The 20,023-nt window shown below is 42.3% G+C and overlaps 1 long non-coding RNA gene across 1 annotated transcript in view; it reads left to right on the top strand.

The window, feature by feature from the left end:
- Window positions 1–454: 454 nt before the first annotated feature.
- Window positions 455–20,023, top strand: part of LOC135976910 (uncharacterized) — a 137,873-nt gene continuing 118,304 nt past the window's right edge. The window contains exons 1-2 of the long non-coding RNA XR_010594170.1: window positions 455–584; window positions 7,468–7,576. This is a non-coding gene — a long non-coding RNA (uncharacterized LOC135976910). The remainder of the gene's footprint in view (window positions 585–7,467; window positions 7,577–20,023) is intronic.

The raw sequence follows: 20,023 nt of genomic DNA, 5'->3' as shown, positions 1-20,023 counted from the left end.
TTCCCCACCAAAATGAAAGGCTCTGGCCGTGGGGAGGCAGCTGGGAAATTCTCCCGCCTCAGGGAAAGGCTCTAGCAGCTTCATCCCCACTGGAGTCTTTCCCCACTACCTCCCCCCTCTGGAGCCTTTCACTTGGGCATGTAGCTACACACGGCGCACCCATACTCTATACACCACAGTAAGTATAGCCATTTGTATAGTATAAAAACTTGTCTCTGAATTTCATTGTATTGATTTCAGACCAATTCTCCAACTTGTTAGGATTCAAATTGAAAATAACCTTATCCTCCAAAGTGCAACCCCTCTGTGAAGGGGCACACTCTCGCTATAGTAGAGAGGAGACAAATGAGCTCTGGTGGGCCTCTTTAGTAATAATGAGGTACACCTGTAAGGTTTGCTCTGCCTGTATGTGAGGTGCTTAAAGAGGGACAAGCTGCCACAGGAAGGGGTAGTATACAGGAGGAGGGTTCCCACACCTTAGACACTTCTGAGCAGAGAGAGAGAGAGAGAACTGTTGGCCTCATTGCTCCCAAAACTGCATGGACCAACTGCAAAGCAGACTGCCTCAAGAAGAGAGGCTTGAGGTAGACCCTAATAAATGACTATAGATTTGTTAATAGGCAAAGCCCAAGGAGCTGAATCCTGACAGACTGCCTAAGAGCCAGGCCATCTTTGCCTTTCTTTTCTTTCACTGGGATTCCCCCCTTCTCATAAGGGGGCGGGGGGAGAGACCTTACTCTTTGTTTTGCCTAGAGAACCCTTCATATGCTATTAATGGGGAGCAGGGAAGGTGGAAAATGACATTATAAACAGCTAGAAGTAGTGTCTGGAGGAGACTTGGTAGAGCCTTCCCCTCCACCCCCACCTTCCCAGCTTGGTTTCATCCACAAATTTTATAAGCATTCTCTCCAGTGCACTATCCAAGTCATTAATGAAAACCTTGCACAGTACTGGACACAGGACAGATCCCTCTGGGATCCCACTAGTTATGGCTTCCCAGTTTGACAGCAAACCATCTCAATTTATTCACCTACCTTTATCATTTAATCTAGACCCCTGGTTCCTAAACTCTACCTGAAGCAAACACTTCTCCTCTCTTCTCCTCCCCCCCCCCCCCCGAATAGCCAGGAAAAACCCGCAGTTATTTGCACAGCTATGCTTATACCTTTGCCAAACTTTAACTCTTTGGGCAAAAATTTCACATGCCCGGTGCTTCAGGATGAATGTGTTTTGGCTGAAGTTTTCCAAAAAGCTTAGTCATTTCTGAGAACAAATGTTTTTTCCTATTAAAAACATTTTAGCAGCCATTTCTTTGAAAAGCTCCACCATGCCTATGCTTTGGAACAGGGAGTTGAAGTGTATCATATTTGTTGCCTTTGTTTCAGGCATGTGCCTTTTGTTGTCCCTGTGAAAATCTGCTCCAATTTGGCCAAATTATAATCCTCTGAAAAAATCAGTCTTCATGTGCTTAGAGTCCTCAGGTTCCCCAAAGATTCCATCCCCTCTAGATTCTGACCTTGCTCCAGCCCAAGACTGAGTAGGATTTCCCTTGTAATTGCTGCTCTGGGTCAGGTGGGTGCAGTGTCCAGACACCTGATGTCAGCACAGGAAGCCTTTGGGGTTTAGCCAGCACAGGAGAGGAAGCTGTCAGAGTCAAATGCAAGAGTGCACAAGAGATAGACCTGTAGGAGTATTTTAGGAGAAAGAGCTGAAGGATGGTGGGGAGAAGAAGGGACTGGAGGCTGGTGTGTATGGAGGTGGAGAAGAAGATAGGGAACTAAGGAATGGGATTGGGGGGTGGGAAGGGAGACAGGTCTGATGAGGGGGCAGGGGTGAACTGGAACTTGTTAGGACAAGCAGCTGGGAAGTGGGTGAGCTGGGCATTAAGGTAGGAGCAGGAGCCTGGGGAGGAAGATTGGAAGTAGGAGCCAATAGGGAAGGGGACTGTGGGTGGCTTGTTTATGCCACCAGAGGCCAAGATGGCTGGAAGAGAGACAGGATGAGGAATCAGGAGGTGGGGAGAGGGCTGGAGCGTGACTGGGAAAGGAATGAGATAAGCTGCAGTGGAGACTGGGACTGGCTAGGTGAGGACAATGGAACTGGGGCAAGGAACCCTGGAAAGGGATGGTTTAGAGGAGACTGGGCAGAAAGAGTTACACTGGAGGGAGAAGGAGGAATGGACAGAATGTGTGTGCCCACTAGAGAACACTCTTCTAGAACCTGAAATGGAGCACAAGAGTCTCACCCTACCTCTGCTGTTCGCAAGTATCTGTCAATCTCCCCTCTGTGCTGGTCCACATAGAGAGGATCACAGTCTGTTACTCTATCAATTACTTGGTTAGCTCAATTAGCAGAGGTCAGTGCAATGGATATAATTGTTCTAGCTCTGCTGCTGATCCATGTGAGTGTTGATATGGTGCCATGTGATGGAATTTGTTTTTTCAGTTTGCTTTTAAAAAAAAATTATGTAGAAAAGGGAGAACATTAAAAACACTATTAAGGTTGCAAAGTCAAGCTCTCAAAAGTTAGGAGATGCCAGAACTATGATTGCCTGTGTAATCATAACTTGTTCCCCTTCTGCATATGCATTATGATACAATCTTTAAATACATGATCACATTCTGTTTTTTCCACAAGATGCCTGCCTTGTTCAGGGTACAAGATGGGTGATGCTCACTTAATAGGCAGCTATGCAATATTTTATCTACATCGTTCTAAATGTAGCCCATGCCCTGTTTACTGCACACTATTGGAATTCTGATCTAAAAACAGAAGTAATTTCATTAGCTTTTCTACAGTGCTTTCAATATAGTGCCTGCTTCACAAATATTAATTGATTTATCTTCATCTGTGTTGTGGGGAAGGGGAGTTTACTCTCATTTTACAGCTAGGCAACTGAGGCATACAGTTAAGATCAAAAGTATCCACTAATTTAGGGTGCTCAATTTGAGGTGCTTAGGGCCTGGTTTTTCTTACTATTTATATATACACTTGGTAAACTTAGAGCAGAGCTTCCATTGACTTCATCTGCGGTTGTGAGTGCTTAGCACCAGTGCGGGGTAGGAAACTACTTTCACGCCCCATGGTTATTTTCACAGCAAGACAAAGCTAAGACCTTTCAAAGACTTTTCGTTGACAAACCAGTGAGAGAGCGCCATCCCATACCCCAGAAAAAACAATAGCTGGTGGTTAGTGCACTCACATGGATGCATAGAGGAGATCAGGTTCAAATCCCTGGTCTAAGGAAAGCAGGGCCTTGAATTCAGGTCTCCCGTAGCCCAGGTGAGTGCCCTAACCATGAAGCTATTGGTGTTTCTGGGGTACGGGCTCTCTGCTTTTCTTCTCTCCTCTCCCCTTCCGCCGGCAACAGAAATTCCATCCTGGATCTCAGCAACCTCTCTCGACAGGTGGTGGCTCCTGTGAATAATTTTGGTTTTGACAACTTGGCATTTTCCTATGAAAAACAGTTTTGTTGAAAAATTCCCACCCAGCATTTCTGCAAATCAGACCCCAGGATATGAAAGTGGGCACCCAGAGTGTGAGGAATGCCATTACATCAACTTTTCACAGGTGCCCAGTAAATGTTTTGCACAGCACCACATAGAAACTTGTGGCACAGGCAGAGATAGAATCCAATTCTCCAGGGCTGCATTAGCCATGACAACATCTGTTCTCTTCCTGCAGTCCCCTAGCTCATTCACTAAACACCTTCCAAGTTCTGTAACAAATGGCACAAACGTCTTATCTACTACACAACTGTGATTTGTCCCCAGATTGGGTCCTTTGTGTGCACTGAATGAGGAAAGGGTCCTATGGAAAAAAAAATGTGATCATTAATTAACTATGTCATAATGCCCTATGCACAAGGAACACATGGCTTAATGGGCAGCCTTAATTCTGGCGTTTCCTACCTTTTTAGTGCTTGATTTTGCAATTTGAATATTTTAACATAGTTTTCTGGCTAATTTCTTAGTGTAAATGAAAGAAAATTTGATTCCGAGCTTGAATCAGCAGCAAAATTCAGATCTTTAGATCTACGGCAGAATCTTCTACCATTTGAGCTAATGGAGAAACTTTATCCAGCCTGTTACTTTTCTGTGGGCCAGCACTTAAGGGGAAGCCTTTACCTGTGGGTTTCACCGACACTTGTTGAAACTAGAACAATCTTGGGTTCCATGTGAGATTTTGGAGTAGAATGTGGCCTAATGGTCACAGACCCACCTCTCCTACTCTCCATTCCCTGAGACTTCCTATTCCTAGCTAATTTTCCACCTAGCTCTTTGTTCTAGTCTCCCTATCCAACTAATCTTAGCCCCTTCCAGAATTGAGTTCTTCGTACAATCGTCTTGTTACTCCCAGTCTTTTTGCTCATCCTGTCATAATCACCACCTGCCCCTCCCAATTTATCCCAGTGTCACTGGCCCCTGTAAATTAAGCAGGTCCAGCTCCCCTGTACCAGAACATGTGCTCCCAGTTTGGTGGGGCAGCACCTGGAACTAAAAAGAATCAGGGAGAACTCGAGAGGAAAGATACTTAGGGAGTGAGAGATCAGATAAGACCAAGATCTGGTGAGGCAGGGTGCTTGGAAAGTGAGATTGGCAGGTGCTAAGGGCTACTAGAGTCTGAAAGTGGTTCCCAGAGGAAGGCTGAAGACAGGAGAGCAGCAAGAGGAGTTTGCTGGTTGCTGTCCCTAAGCCAGAGAGTGAGGGCTGGAGAGAATTGAAGGCAGCAGCAGCAGCTTTGCTGATTCTCAGCTGAAAAGCTAAAGCCAAGAGCCAGAGAGGGCTGAAGGTAGGGGAGCAGCTGTGATGGACTTACTTATTGATATCTCCATAATGGAGAGCTGGACCCGGGAACAGCTGAAAGGGTAGGGGGAGTGAGGGATGTTCGCCTGGAGAGGATGATCTCTCAGCAGAAAGGCAGTGGGGGTTCCTGCTGGGAAGAGCAGGGTTGTGCTCTATCTGGAAGGGTTGGGGTGGCTGTCTTGGGAGAGGGACAGAAGGGGAGTTACTGGGAGTCTGGATGTGGCAGAAGACATTGGGATATGGTAAGAATGATCTCCTAGCAGAAAGCCGGTGGGATAGAGGGGGTCATTCCTGCTGGAAACAGTGGGAGTGTTAAGGATTACATGCACTGGGGGGTAATATGAACTATGTTTGGGGACTTTTGTTACAGACAACTTGCATGAGTCCTTGGGTTACCTGAGAGGGGAAACTGAAGCAGTCATGCCTTGCCCTGTCATAGGAGGACACTTCGGGTGGGAATACCCTTTGGCATAGCTGTTTTGCCACTAGAGTAGGCTGCTTCTCTTTTGCATGTGTGGGTACCAAAAGGGAGCATAGAGAACACAGGAGAGAGAGTGTCTCCCCGTTTTCAGTTTTGGTGCCTAGTGCTACAGTGGACTCTGGCACCAGCAATTGCAGGGAAAATCCTGGAAAGCCCCAGGCTGGAGCATGCTCAATGCAAATGGTATCTTTAGAGAATTAAGCTGCCTAACTCTCTAGCTAGTCCCAACTGAGCATGTGTGAACAGTTTCTCTCCCCCCAGGCCTATAACTTGGCTGAATTTGGGTGTTTTTTCCTCCCCACATAGAGTGACCAGATGTCCTGATTTTATAGGGACAGTCCCAATATTTGGGGCTTTTTCTTATATAGGCTCCTATTACCCCCCACCCCAGTCCTGAATTTTCACACTTGCTGTCTGATCACCCTATCCCCACAGGAACAGCAAAATGCACACCAGGGAGAGCCCCACTCCCCTTACCCTGCCTTGCAAATTTCATGCCCGTGCCTTCAAAATATGGTGTCATTAGAGCTTCAGTGACCCAGTGGCTTTGGCTTTTTTTTTAACACGGGGAAAATGACACATTCTCCTCTAATCTTGTTCTTGGAAATGGCTAAAGTGTTCTTGCTGAAACTTGCCAAAAACCCTTTAGCCTGAGATGGATGCCTGACCAAGGGAATTTCAAAGTTAGAAACAACTGAAATTGGAGTCTGATATGGAAAATATCGTACAATCTTAACTATAGTATGCACTGCCTATAAAATCTTTGTTGAGACACAAATAGGGTAGAGTTAAAAACAGTGCAGAACTGTGAAGCTTAGTTAAGGAAATGTATTTATTGTATTAAGGGGAAATGTACCTTCCTTCTAATATACAAAACTAAACACAATTTATCCTGAACGTTCGCTTAATGACCTAACTGTTGAAATCCTCAAACGTTTTAGTAAAAATCTGTGTGGCTATGATATTATCTAATAAAAATGTCAATAGAATTCCTAAAACAAGATATTAAATGCCTTACTGAAAAAAGCCTCACAGTGTCTTGCTGTTTTATGAAACAATCAGGCTTCTGGGAAGCTTAACAAGACATAAGATACAGCCAGAGGTCTCTAAAACCCTAGAATGTGAGAATACTACCTACCCTGCTCAGTTCATGTCCATACCCTGGGGAAGATTCTGCCAATTTCACATGTCTGATTTATTTGAGGAAATCGCTTTGATCATTGGTAACTGACACTTAGTATTAGACTGTCTTATCTGTGTGCTTCCAAGAGATTACCGTAAAACTTCGGAAAATGTTAAATTGGCATTAGGGTGCAGATAAAAGTGGGGTGGGGGGAGTAAATAAACCGCAGCAGAGCTGCGACAACCTCTGGAGGGTTTTGGCCTTGGTAAACACTACTGGATTTGTCCTTCATGGGGCTTGACCCTGTTGCCACTGAATATATAATACTCCTAGCAGTTTTGTGTGTGTAAGGAAATGACCTGCTTCCAAACATCCTAATCAGTCTCAAAGTATCAAAGGGGTAGCGGTGTTAGTCTGGATCTGTAAAAGCAGCAAAGAGTCCTGTGGCACCTTATAGACTAACAGACGTATAGGAGCATGAGCTTTCATGGGTGAATACCCACTTCTTCGGATGCATGTAGTTTTCCACTACATGCATCCGAAGAAGTGGGTATTCACCCACGAAAGCTCATGCTCCTATACGTCTGTTAGTCTATAAGGTGCCACAGGACTCTTTGCTGCTAATCAGTCTGGTTTTTAGACCTGCGTATAGCAAAGTTCACACTGTCGGAGTTAATCTGTGATCTCCTTTGCTAAATGAACACAGTCTGGATGGTATCTGACCTCTTAGATTTCTTTTACAGGTTTTGGTAATGTTCACTAAAGAATATTCTTGATGTGCCTAAAAACTCAGGTGTGTTTCGGAGATGCTCCATTCTGTCCTGTCTGAGTGGGTTTCTAAACTTGAACTTCTTAACCTCAATGAGCTAGCTGCCAGTTAATACCAGCTACCATACATCTCTTTGAACAAACATTTGTGGAGTGTCTAGGCTAGCATGTTCATATGTGTTGGCTAACTCATTAATTACTCTAGTGTAGACATCACCCCTTGGATATCTCCAAGTATGGCAACACTGGTTTCCTTACCTATAATCTTGGTTTTCTCTGAATATTGTCAGGCTTGGAACTGCTGGGCTCTTCTACTTTATCCTAGCCTTGGAGATGGACCAAACACTCCTTCCCTGCCATTGAGGTCTGACTGTTGAAAAGGATGTTCTGAGAAGCAAGGTAAACAACGTTTCCATGCTGGAGTCTGATCCTACATAGTTACTCACAGGTATACTGCCATCGAAGATGAGGATTCATGCAGCTGTAACTTTTGGAGAACTGGTCTTTTGCACAGTACTAGTTCCATCCAGCAACCGCTGCCAACACCTCCTTCAGTTCTGCCTTCCTGTATACATACACTGCAATCAAAGCCCCCCACCTTTTTTTTAACCATGTTTACAGCAAGTCAATTTTAGATTGCATTTTCCAGAGAAAGTATTGTGGTTCTCAACCTTCATATTTTCACATGTATCAATCAAATCTGTTCCTGGCAACTGAGTTTACCTCTTCACATAGTAATGTTTGGGATTTTAATCTGAGGGCTCAGTACTTTACATAGAAAGATAAATACCTTTATCCCCATTGACAGAAGGCTAAACGGGCATAAGGAGGATAAGGGCTAGAGCCTCGGCTTCTCAAGTCCAGAAACAGGACTTTAAGGGAGCATCAGTTGGTGGAGAGCTAGTGTGCCCCTATGCTAGCCACTCTTGGTCCATTCCAGTATGAGAAGGATTTTGAGTTAAACTGGAGGGATGGACAGAGTACATGAGAGGCAGGAAGGGAGGAAGATGATGCATAAATGTGCTCTGATATTGACTATCAGAGAAGTTCCTTGGGAGTTATTTACTGATGCTAGTTAGAGTGGATATGAGGCTGCTCTAACTTGCACTGCAGGGCACTTCAGTTAAGGAACAAGGAAGTGAGTGGAAAGCTAGTTAGCAGCCATGTATGCCCTTCCATTCCTCTGATTCCTCTAGTACACGAGGGGTTCTATCCTGAAGTATCTTGTCAGGCCACTCAGTGGTAGAGCTGAGACTCTGACACTGAATTGAGAGCCTGACAATCCATGAATTATCAGTGAGCCACGCTGCCTTTCAGGAAACACTAAAGAAAAAGTGTGCCGGGTCATATTCATATGAGCTTCAGTTCAATGGCAGTGAAAGCTTCAGTAGTACAGTAGAACCTCAGCGTTACGAACATCTCGGGAATGGAGGTTGTTTGTAACTCTGAAATGTTCATAATTTTGAACAAAACATTATGGTTGTTCTTTCAAAAACTTACAACTGAACATTGACCATTGACTTAATACAGCTTGAAACTTTACTATGCAGAATTAAAATACTGCTTTTCCTTTATTTTAGTAGCTTACGTTTTTAACATAGTACTGTACCTTATCTGCTTTTTTTTTTTTTTTGGTCTCTGCTGCTGCCTGATTGCATACTTCTGGCTCTAAATGAGGTGTGTGGTTGACTGGTCAGTTCGTAACTCTGAGCAAGCAATGTGTGAAAAGATCTGCCCTGTGGTCTTGTTTGCTCCAGTGCACACAAGCAGTATTTTAGACTTAATCACATTTGAACACATGGCACAACACTATTAACAAAGCACTTTAAGACCCTGCCTTTCTGGAGGGTTTTTTTAATGATCTAATTTTGTATTTATGACAACTGGAATTATTCATCCAATTTAATTTGATCTTTTTTTCAGGCACCGGTGATTTATTATTTGTTTGTTACACCAATACTTGCCTAATTTAAAAGTTATAGATAATTGAATATTGCTGTATTTATGCTTTCTAATCTGTTATGTCGCTTGTTTCACACAATGAAATTTTAATAAAGCAAATTTAGTTCCATAGTGGTTATTAAATGTGGGTCTGATACTCCTTAGTGACTGTAGTGGGAATTGCAAGGGCAGACTCCTCTTAGGATCAGGTCATGTATTGTCAATAGGATCAATATACTATCTGTTCCTTCTACTTACTTGAATATTTAATCCAAAATCAACATATCAGTAGTCATTTAGTCATATGAAGTATGGCCAGCCCCTGTCCTGGACTCCAGTCCAGGTGCATGGACTCTTGCACTTCTACAGAGCCCCATTGAAATCAGTAGGATCAGATTACAACACTGGGACCTACACTTGCACCAAATGTCTATCAGTTAAAAATGTGCAAGCTCCATAACCTCCATTTTATCTTATCTTATCTTTACCTTGGTATTATATGTCTCTACTAGCTACATTGTTCTATAACTTTTATGTTAAGGTAGGAGTAAAAAAATCCATGAGCACATGTAAAAATACCACTTGCTAACAATCGGTGTGTTTCGCTATTGCAGAGAAATGTCTTTGACTACCTTTTAAAGAGTTCACTGAAGTACACTTCTTAATTTTCAACATTTTATTTGTTAATACAGTAAACAAATACAACACCAGGCTCAGACAATAAAAACACACATTCCAAACAAGAATTATCAGTGGGTTCTATACTAGGGCTATCTAGTCAAACAGGGACATTCTGTACCTAATTATTAACTCAATATTAATAGTGGTTAAAAATCAATTTAATATCCATAAATAATACAGGGAAGCAATCTCTTACCCGTTGAGTGATCCTTGTTTCTTGCAGGTCTCCCAAATTCTATCCTGCTCTATAGGAGCTTTTTATTGCATCCTAACTTTATATTTAATATCGTACTCAGCTGTAGTCTCATTAAAAAACACACATCTTATCAATCACTGTATTTTTTAATGCCCATTAATAGCACTTTAAAGCTGTAATTGTTTCGGAAGACACTATTCAGGCTGCCTATAGTCATTGAAATAAGTTAAAGAGTGGGTGGGGAGAACCTCAGGAACCTTATTACTTATTTAGTGAGTTTTATTTTGCTAAAACGGGAATCAATCCATTCTTCATAAGTCTGGTTTTGTGCAAGAGCTCTGAGTGTTTGAGCTACCTCACTGAAGATTATGTTTGTGGACATTTTTTGTTTTTTTTATGCTGACCCTTTTGAGTATGCAGCAGGGACCTGACAGGTTTTTTTCTTCTCACAGAATATCAGGGTTGGAAGGGACCTCAGCAGGTCATCAAGTCCAACCCCCTGCTCAAAGCAGGACCAATCCCCAGACAGATTTTTACCCCATTTCCCTAAATGGCCCCCTCAAGGATTAAACTCACAGCCCTGGGTTTAGCAGGTCAAAGCTTAAACCACTGAGCTATCCCTTCTCCCTGTTCCCTATTGGCTTCCCCCACCCATACAAATGAGTCTATACAAATGGATGCAGTAGCCCTTGGTTGGCAGCCTCTTGGATACTCTGATGTGGGAGTAACTGCTGGCAGTTACAGATCTCAAGTGTGGATTTCTTTGCCACTTGGCAAGAGGCAAGCACACAATATCATAAAGACATAAGGCATAGTAGATGAGATGTGATGTATGTCTCACTGGCTAAGACTACTGTTACAATATTTGGGTGCTTTTAACAGGCCTATGAAGCAGAAATGGGGAAGTGATATTACCACTGTGTATGGCGCATTGGTGAGACTGCGACTGGAATACCATGTCCAGTGTTGGTGTCAACACTTTAAAGAGAATATTGAGAAACTGGAGAGGGTTCTGAGAAGAGCTGCCAGCATATGTGGTCTAGAAAATACATGTTATGAAAGGAATTGAATCTATTTAGCTTATTGGAGAGAGAGTTAAAATATGACTTCCTCATGATCTATAATTGCCTATATTAGAGCTGGGGCTGGGAGGGGAGAAGATGATCTGATTCTAGAGGGCTCTTTAATCTAGCATATTACAGTTAAACAAAATCAAGTGGTAGTAGAAATTGTCTAGTTTTAAAGTGAAGGCCAGTAATCAATGGAATGTATTACAAAGGGATGTAGTGATTTCTCCATCACCTGAAGCTTCTAAATAAGATCAAATTCTTTTCTAAAAAAGTCATGCTCATAAACTCATATGAAGTTGCTGGTAGGATTGAGGCTATTATTTCCACTACTGTCGACAAAATCTTACTTACTGGCACAGACCAAACCTATTCACCCTGATATTATCATAGTGGAAGAAAGAACAGGAGTACTTGTGGCACCTTAGAGACTAACACATTTATTAGAGCATAAGCTTTTGTGGACTACAGCCCACTTCTTCGGATGCATATTAATTCCACTCTGTATGCATCCGAAGAAGTGGGCTGTAGTCCACAAAAGCTTATGCTCTAATAAATTTGTTAGTCTCTAAGGTGCCACAAGTACTCCTGTTCTTTTTGCGGATACAGACTAACACGGCTGCAACTCTGAAACCTGTCATAGTGGAAGAAAGAAGACACACACACACACATCACCTTAGGTTGTGGATGGACAGAATGCCTTAATGATCTTTGGTGGGACTAATGTAAATAATTGTTGCTCTTTATAGGGCAAGTAGAAATATCATCAAAACTACCTACATGTTTCTAACTGGGATTCCATTTTTGGTGTACAAGAGCAACATTGATGTAAAGAAATCTACATTTTTTCATAAATACTTTAACACTATTTTACTCTTCCTCCTATTTTTTAACAACTGTAATTTTTGTACGTGCAGTCAATATTGGATATGAAGGGATGGATCTTTAGTTAACTACTCCTGAGGGGAATATCTCTCACTTATACAAGATACTTGATTTAAAATTGGGGTTAATAAGTATAATTATTTCCACTCAATGGCTTTGAGCCAGGTAGGTGGAGGATTCTGTTGTCTTAATTGCTCAACCCTAGCATTCGTGTAAACAGATGGGCCCACATATGATGCCCTGAAACCTTCTAGCTAGCTGGAAGGAGAAATAGCATTTAATGCAATCAGTAAAGCAATAGCTGAGAAACCTCCTTGATATAAATCATTTCCCTTTCCAGACCACATACTATAACTACTCTAGGTGTTGGGATGAGGTGGTGGTTTTTCTTCACACTAACCTATTACATAACTTCATTTGATAAAGATACTTCAAACTTGAGTTAAAATCCTGGCTCTGCCACTGATGTGCTGTGTGGCTTTGGGCCAGTCACTGAACCTGTCTGGCTGATTGTATCTAAAATAGAGATACACCTCTACCCCAATATAATGCTGTCCTCAGGAGCCAAAAAATTGTACTGCATTATAGGTGAAACCACGTTATATCGAACTTGCTTTGATCCGCCGGAGTGCGCAGCGCCTCCCCCTCCCCCCAGGAGCGCTGCTTTACCGAGTTATATCCAAATTCGTGTTATATCGGGTCACGTTATATCGGGGTAGAGGTGTACTTACTCAAGAAAGACTCAAGCTCCAAATTTTAAAATTTGTCACTGACCACAAGGTTGGCAGTTGTGTCTTATCTGGGGGACTTGATTCAGGCCTATCAATATTAACAAGTTTTGGAGGGAGTTTATGAATATATTCAGAATCTGCTTATTTATATTTTTATTTTTTCCAAATGCAACAAATACACTGAAATACCAGATTCATAGTAATACACAAAATAAATAGAGGGTTAGAACAAAGTGGGCAGAGGGGAAGCGACACATCTATCTTCATAGACATCTAAAAATTCAGCCCAAACTGCCTTGAAATTTTCAGGCATTCCTTTTCTCTGGAATGTCAGTCATTTGTTAGCGGTGAGGTCAGCCATATCACTGAACCAAGCATCAGTATTTTGTGGGGATTGACTTTTCCATTTTTTACAGGATTAATTTTTAGAAACCAAAGCTACACATTGGAGATTACCTCCCAACAAGGCAGAGTGATTTCAAGTATTGGGAATATATCTAAGAATGAAACTTAAGCAGGAGGGCTCCAATTTAGTATCCAATATCAAATTGGTGCTTTGACCCACCCCATGCCAGAAATTCTTGATAAAGTGGAACTTCCAAAACATATGAGCTAACATAGAACCAAAGGAGTTATATTTCCAACGGCGGTCAAGATGTCCATTATCATTAGCCTATGTCAGTACCAGTATAATTTTAAAATTTCTTTTGGTGAATAAGCTGTAGTCTCGGGTCTATAGTTGGTTTTTTTCACATTAAAAGCAGTTATATTCCATTGTGTCAGAGAGAGTTGTTATCCAAATTTCTATTCCGAGCAACTGTCCAATTATCAATCTTTAGCCCAGTTTTTTGGGCCAGACAATTGTAAAAGGACACTGCGGGCCAAGTAAATCCAGGAAGTTTTCTCCAAAATAACAAAAGTTCTGGAACTCCCAGTACATCAAATCCAAATAAATTCATAAGTGAATGGTTTAACTGGACCTATATAGATACTCCAGAGCAGGGCAAGTCAAATTGTTGCTGAAGATCTACAATGGTTTAAACTTATCACTGTCAGTTCGCTGTCATAATTTCTGTCCATCCAATTTCTTCACAGCAAGGTTTTGCCACCATAGGCACCGAGTTTCAAATCTGATGGGGGGGGAGGGTGCTTCCCTGGGCTCTGCCCAGGCCCTGCCCCAATTCCACCCAAGGCCCCACCCCCACCCTGCTTCTTCCGACACCTGCCCCCACCCTGCCTCTTCCCCGCCTCTTCCCCACCCAGTTCCGCCCCCTCCCCTGAGCTCACTGCACCCTCACTCCTCCTTCCCAGCCCCTCCTGATGCTGCAAAACAGCTGATCCGGAACAGACGGTAAGCGCTGGGAAGGAGGGAGACGTGCTGATCGGCAGGTCCCACCGGTAAGCAGGAGGCGCTGGGGGGAGGGGAGGTTCTGGTAGGGGGCTGCTGGTGGGTGCTCAGCACCCACCATTTTTTTTCCCCTTGGGTACTCCAGCCCCGGAGCACCCACGGGGTCGGTGCCTATGTTTACCACAAATTTTAGGGATAGGATTGCGCCATAGGACCACTTCTGTGTGGCAGTATGGAAGTAGAACTTTCTAGCCAAGTTCACCTATGAGCTCTTATTGAGGGAGCTGAAGGCATCAAACCTATAATCATTTGATCCTACAATGCCTGAAAGAGGGAGAAGGTATACCAATTCTTCTTCAATCTGAACTCAAGGTGGGGTCTGTGTGGGAATATCGAACAGTCACAAAGATGACTAGCTTAACAAAAAAGAGAGAAGATGATTTTCCAAGTTGGGAAAACTAAATCTTCCCAGAGATAGGGGGAGCTGTAATTTGTTGATAGCCAGACTAGGTTTCTTATCTATACCACAAATGAACATTCTGAAGATACTATTGAATTTCTTAAAAGATGTTTGAGGAATACAAATAGGGAGACCCCTTTGGACATGCACAATTTTGGGATGGACATGCATTTTCAGTTTATTAATTTTACCCCACAAACTGAGGTTTAATGAACTCCATCTCCCCAAATGGTTAACCGCTTGGGCAATAATTGGTTTATATATTTATCGTAGGGATGTCCTGAATATTTTTGGGAAGCGGTATTCTACATATTTCATATGAGGATGGCCATGTAATGTCCCAATTTGAGAAAAGGCCTTTGTGAGTACATTTGTTAATGCTTAAGATTTCTGATTTATCCCCAATTAATTTTATATCCTGAGGAGTCTAAACTTATTAACAGTAGTTAATAGGTTGGGAATCATAACATCAGGCTTAGAGACAAATATAAGAGTATTTGCATACAGAATAATTTTGTACTCTTTGGCCCATCCTGATACCCTTAATATGTTGATTTGCTCAGAAGGCAATGGCTAAAGGTTCTAGAGCTAAATCAAACAGAAGAGATGAAAGGGAGCAGCCCTGCTTTGTGTATATTTGTAATGGAAATGGGGTGGAAATTATACCATTAGTAATTACACTGGAAGTCAAGTTAGAGTATAAAAGCTTAATCCAAGCAATAAATTGTTTACAAAATCCAAACTTTGCTAACCCATGACAAAGATAGTCCTAGGCTATGCAGTCAAAGGCCTGTTTGGCGCCTAAAGAAATCACAAACTTAGAATCTTTTGAAAAGTCAATAATATCCATCAGGTTGAAACAAATTATCTGAGCCATGTCTATTACGAGGGAAGCCTACTTGATTTCTGTGTACAATGTGAGAGAATTTTATCCAATCACATAGCAAGAGCTTTAGCTAAAATCTTAGTGTCACAATTGATTAAAGAAATTGTGTATTTACTACATAGTCCACGATCTTTTCCAGGTTTAGGAATAATTGAAATTATAGCTTCTCTTAGAATAGACCAGAGAGTTTGCTCACTTCTGGCCTCATTAAACATATTTAAGAATCTAGCTTGTTTGTTTCAAGAATTTTTTGTAAAACTCAGTTGGGAACCCATCTACCCTAGGAGTCTCTTTCAACCTTCATTTCTTGTATAGGCTGAGTCAGTTGCATTATTTCTAGAGGTGCATCTAACAGTTACTTCTGAGAATCAGATCTATGGCAGATTTCAGCGTAGCAGCCGTGTTAGTCTGTATCCGCAAAAAGAACAGGAGTACTTGTGGCACCTTAGAGACTAACAAATTTATTAGAGCATAAGCTTTCGTGGGCTACTGCATCCGAAGAAGTGGGCAGTAGCCCACGAAAGCTTATGCTCTAATAAATTTGTTTGTCTCTGTCATAGATAAAACAGGAGTACTTGTGGCACCTTAGAGACTATCAACTAAAAGTTATCAAAGGCTTCTTTGCTGATCACGTCTTCAGCAAAATATAGTCTTTCATAAAAATGTTGAAATTGTTTATTAATATCTTACTGTTGTAAACAAGTTGTTGTTGCCATTTGCAAATAGTAGCAACCTTATTTCTGTTAGCCTTTTGCTTGGGTCTGCATGCCAACAGCTTGCCAACTCTCTCGCCAGAATCCCAGTTTTGCTTCAAATAGAATAAAGCAAACTCAGCCTTTTGGGACAGAAGCTTGTTGATTTCATACCTTAGACTGAGGATTCAGAATATCTCTGCAGAGGGAACAGAAGCGTAGTCTACCTCAGTGGTTCCCAAACTGGGGTTTGTGAACCCCTGGGGGTTTGTGAAATGCTACAGGGGAAAATCCCCTAATGGCGGACCGAGCTGTCCCTAGGAACCACGGGCAGCATGGGGCCAGCAGCTCGGAGCCCCTGGACTTCCAAGAGCTAAGCAGATCAAAGCAAGCATATCTATGACACTGAGGAGATTTAAACTTCAAGACTCCTTATAAGAAATGGAAAGGGAGGTGGATATTTTTTGCTGTTTTTAAAATTAAATAGGCAGCTAGTATTGTTTTTAAATTTATTATGAAAAACAAGTTTAAGCTTTGTTGTAACGTGTGTCGTTTGCCTGGACTGCTCAAGACCTGAATGCTTGTGTAGGAGGAACTCTTTGAGTTGGCTTCTTAAATACCTTCATGCTGTTTCACAGCTGATACTCCTTGATGAAATGTAGGAGCCTTGTCTTATAACAGGCTTATTCAAAGTGATACAAGCTATGAAAGTGAGATCTTGGAAGAGTGTTGCTGTTTTCATAATGTAATAAAAATACTTTAATGATAGATAATAATAATAATAAATAGTGTGTAATAAGCATGTCATAAAAACAAATTTTATATTTCCAAGATCACTGCTTTTATAATTTATACTTAGTTAAAGGAGAAAATCCCTGGAAATATTCATTTTTAGGAGGGGGTTCGCAAGACTTGACATTTTAATGAAAGGGTTCACAGGTTGTTAAAGTTTGGGAACCACTGGTCTACATTCAAGGCCTTTATTTCTTTCACAAGGGTATCGATTCTATATACTCTTTTTTTTAATTTTTTTTTTTTAAGTTGGCATAAGAGAGAGAGGATCTCTGGTGAAGGATTAAAAGGCTTCCCAAAGCGTGACAGCTGATGATGCAGCTGGGGCATTTTTTTTTTTTTTAATTCTAATTGGTGCTTGGTAGAATTTACAAATGAAGTATGAAACAGCAGAGAAGTGGCTTAATAGCTACATTTTAGTGGGGATGCATACCACGGAGCCCTTTAAAGACACTTGCATCGGAGCATGGTCAGATCTAACAATAGCTCCCGTACCACAATCAGTGACAAAATTAGAATACTGTGTGCAATTCTGGTCTCCCATGTTTAAGAAAGATGAATTCAATCCAGAACATCTGCAGAGAAGGGCTACTAGGATGATCCCAGGAATGGAAAACCTACCTTATGAGAGGAGACTCAAAGAGCTTGGCTTATTTAGCCTAAGCAAAAGAAGGCTGAGGGGAGATATGATTGCTCTCTATAAATACATCAGAGGGATAAATACCCAGGGAAGGAGAGGAGTTATTTATGTCCACATTGGTGCTTAAATTAAGAACAAATTGATATAAACTAGTCATCAACAAGTTTCGGCTTGGAATTAGATGAAGGTTTCTAACCATCAGAGGTGTAAAGTTCTGGGAGCAGTGGGGACAAAAAACCTAACTGGCTTCCAGACTGAGCTTGATATGTTTATGAAGACTGCCTACAATGGCATGTAGATGATCTGCGACTGCTAGCAGCAAATATCTCCAATGACTGGTGATGGGACACTACAGGAGGAGGGACACTCTGCAGGGCCGGCTCCAGGCACCAGCCGACTAAGCACGTGCTTGGGGCGGCACCTTAGAAGGGGCAGTCAATGTTGGGGTGGTTCGCGGTGTTTTTGTTTTTTTGTTTTGGCTGGGCAGCGCGGGGGTGTTTCGGTGGCGTGGGCGCAGCGGGGGTTTGGACGGCCTGGCGCGGCACTCATGGGGGGCGGGGGTTTGGCCGGCCCGGCGAGGCGCTCGGGGGGGGGGTGGATTGGCCAGCCTGGCGAGGTGCTGGGGGGGCGGGGGGTGGAGCGGCGGCCTGGCGCAGCGCTCAGGGCGGGGGTTTTGGCGGCCCAGCACGGCGTGGCACTGGAGGGAGAGTCGGTGGTGCGACGCTTGTGGGGGTGGAGGGTGTTACGGCAGGGTGGCGCTCTTCCTTTTTTGCCTGGGGCAGCAAAAAAGTTAGAGCCGGCCCTGGGGCTCTAAGTTACTACAGAGAATTATTTCCCAGGCAGGTGGGTCTTGCCCACATGCTCAGGGTCTAACTGATCACCACTGGTGGGATCTAGAAGGAATTTTTGCCCAGGTCAGATTGGCAGAGAGCTTGGGGGTATTTCACCCCCTCCTCTGCAACATGGGGCACAGTCACTTGTAGATTTGAACTAGTGTAAATGGTGAATTCTCTGTAACTTGAAGTCTTTAAATCATGCTTTGAGGACTTCAGTAACTCATGCAAAAGTTATGGGTCTATTACAGGAGTGGGTGGGTGAGAGTCTGTGGCCTGGAATGTGCACGAGGTCAGAATAGCTAAACATGATGGTCCCTTCTGGCCTTAAAGTCTATGAGTCTAAGTCTAGTGACACTAAGAAATAATCCAAGCTGAATGAGCTGCAGGAAAAACAAAAACCATAGTCTTTATCTGTAGGATTACCCAATCTCCACACATCTTCGTAAGCCTAAATCAGCCATTTATGTGTTTTTATACTGAGTATTAGTGTTTTTATACTGAGATTGAGAAAATTTATCAAGGACTGAGTCTACACTTTCATTAAAGTCTCCAGCTACAATAATAGGATGGATATCCATGTCATTTTACTTATGAAAAAATGTGGAATCATCCTGGCTTGACCTGTAGAGGGTGGAAGAAATGATTATAGAATTGCCAATTTCAGTGATGTGCCTCACTGTCAGACCTTGTGCTCAGAAAATTAACATTCAACATTTTACATATTAGTATAGCAATGTCCTTTGCTTTAGAATTAAAACAACTCGAACTTGAGGCCTACCCAATCTCTATTCAGTTTACAAGCTTCAAGTCCTGTCAGGTGGGTCTCCTGGAGCATCACAATGTCATATATATATTTATATTTTTAAAGCAGTGAGTATTTTTTTTTCTTGTAAGCAGGTTATTAACTCTCATATTCCAGGAGACAGCTAATTATTGGAGCCATCATTGTTAAAATATACCAGATAAAATATAAAGTCTCATTTGTGAATAAATGAGAAATTGCAAATTTTCCTGAGCAGCATACAGTTCTTGCATATCTAAACAGCAAAAGTTATATATTCCTGGGGTTAGGGTATCACTTCCCAGTACATGTTCTACAGGAATGGGAAGGAAATTGCCAGCCTGGGAGAAGGCAGACCGAGGAATTAAGTGGGGGGCAGGGATGAGGGAAACAAAACGGAAAAGATGTGAGGGAGAGAAATCACATTAGTATAATATAATCACAAAAAAGAATCTGTTTAAACAGTCCAAATATACTCAGTTGAGAGGCAGGGGGGGGTGGCTAAATAAAGTGAAACTTGGAGATCCTCACCAACTCTGGGGTGCCAAATGTTATAACTATAGTAGTCATCTATTACCAGTAGAACTTTTATATGTTAGTCTATAATGAAGCACCATCTCACAAAGCAGTGATAACTATACCTAACTAATCAAATGATCAAGTATCAGAGGGGTAGCCATGTTAGTCTGGATCTGTAAAAGCAGCAAAGAGTCTTGTGGCACCTTACAGACTAACAGACGTATTGGAGCATGAGCTTTCGTGAGTGAATACCCACTCCGTCGGATGCATGTAGTGGAAATTTCCAGAGGCAGATATAAATATGCAAGCAAGAGTGAGTCAGACTACAGATAACGAGGTTAATTCAATCAGGGAGGATGAGGCCCTTTTCTAGCAGTTGAGGTGTGAACAC

The sequence above is a fragment of the Chrysemys picta genome, chromosome 1, assembly GCF_011386835.1.
Source record: "Chrysemys picta bellii isolate R12L10 chromosome 1, ASM1138683v2, whole genome shotgun sequence".
Classification (NCBI taxonomy): Eukaryota; Metazoa; Chordata; order Testudines; family Emydidae; genus Chrysemys; species Chrysemys picta.
The sequence above is the reverse complement of the archived record's forward strand: the minus strand, read 5'-3'. Positions and strand labels throughout refer to the sequence as shown.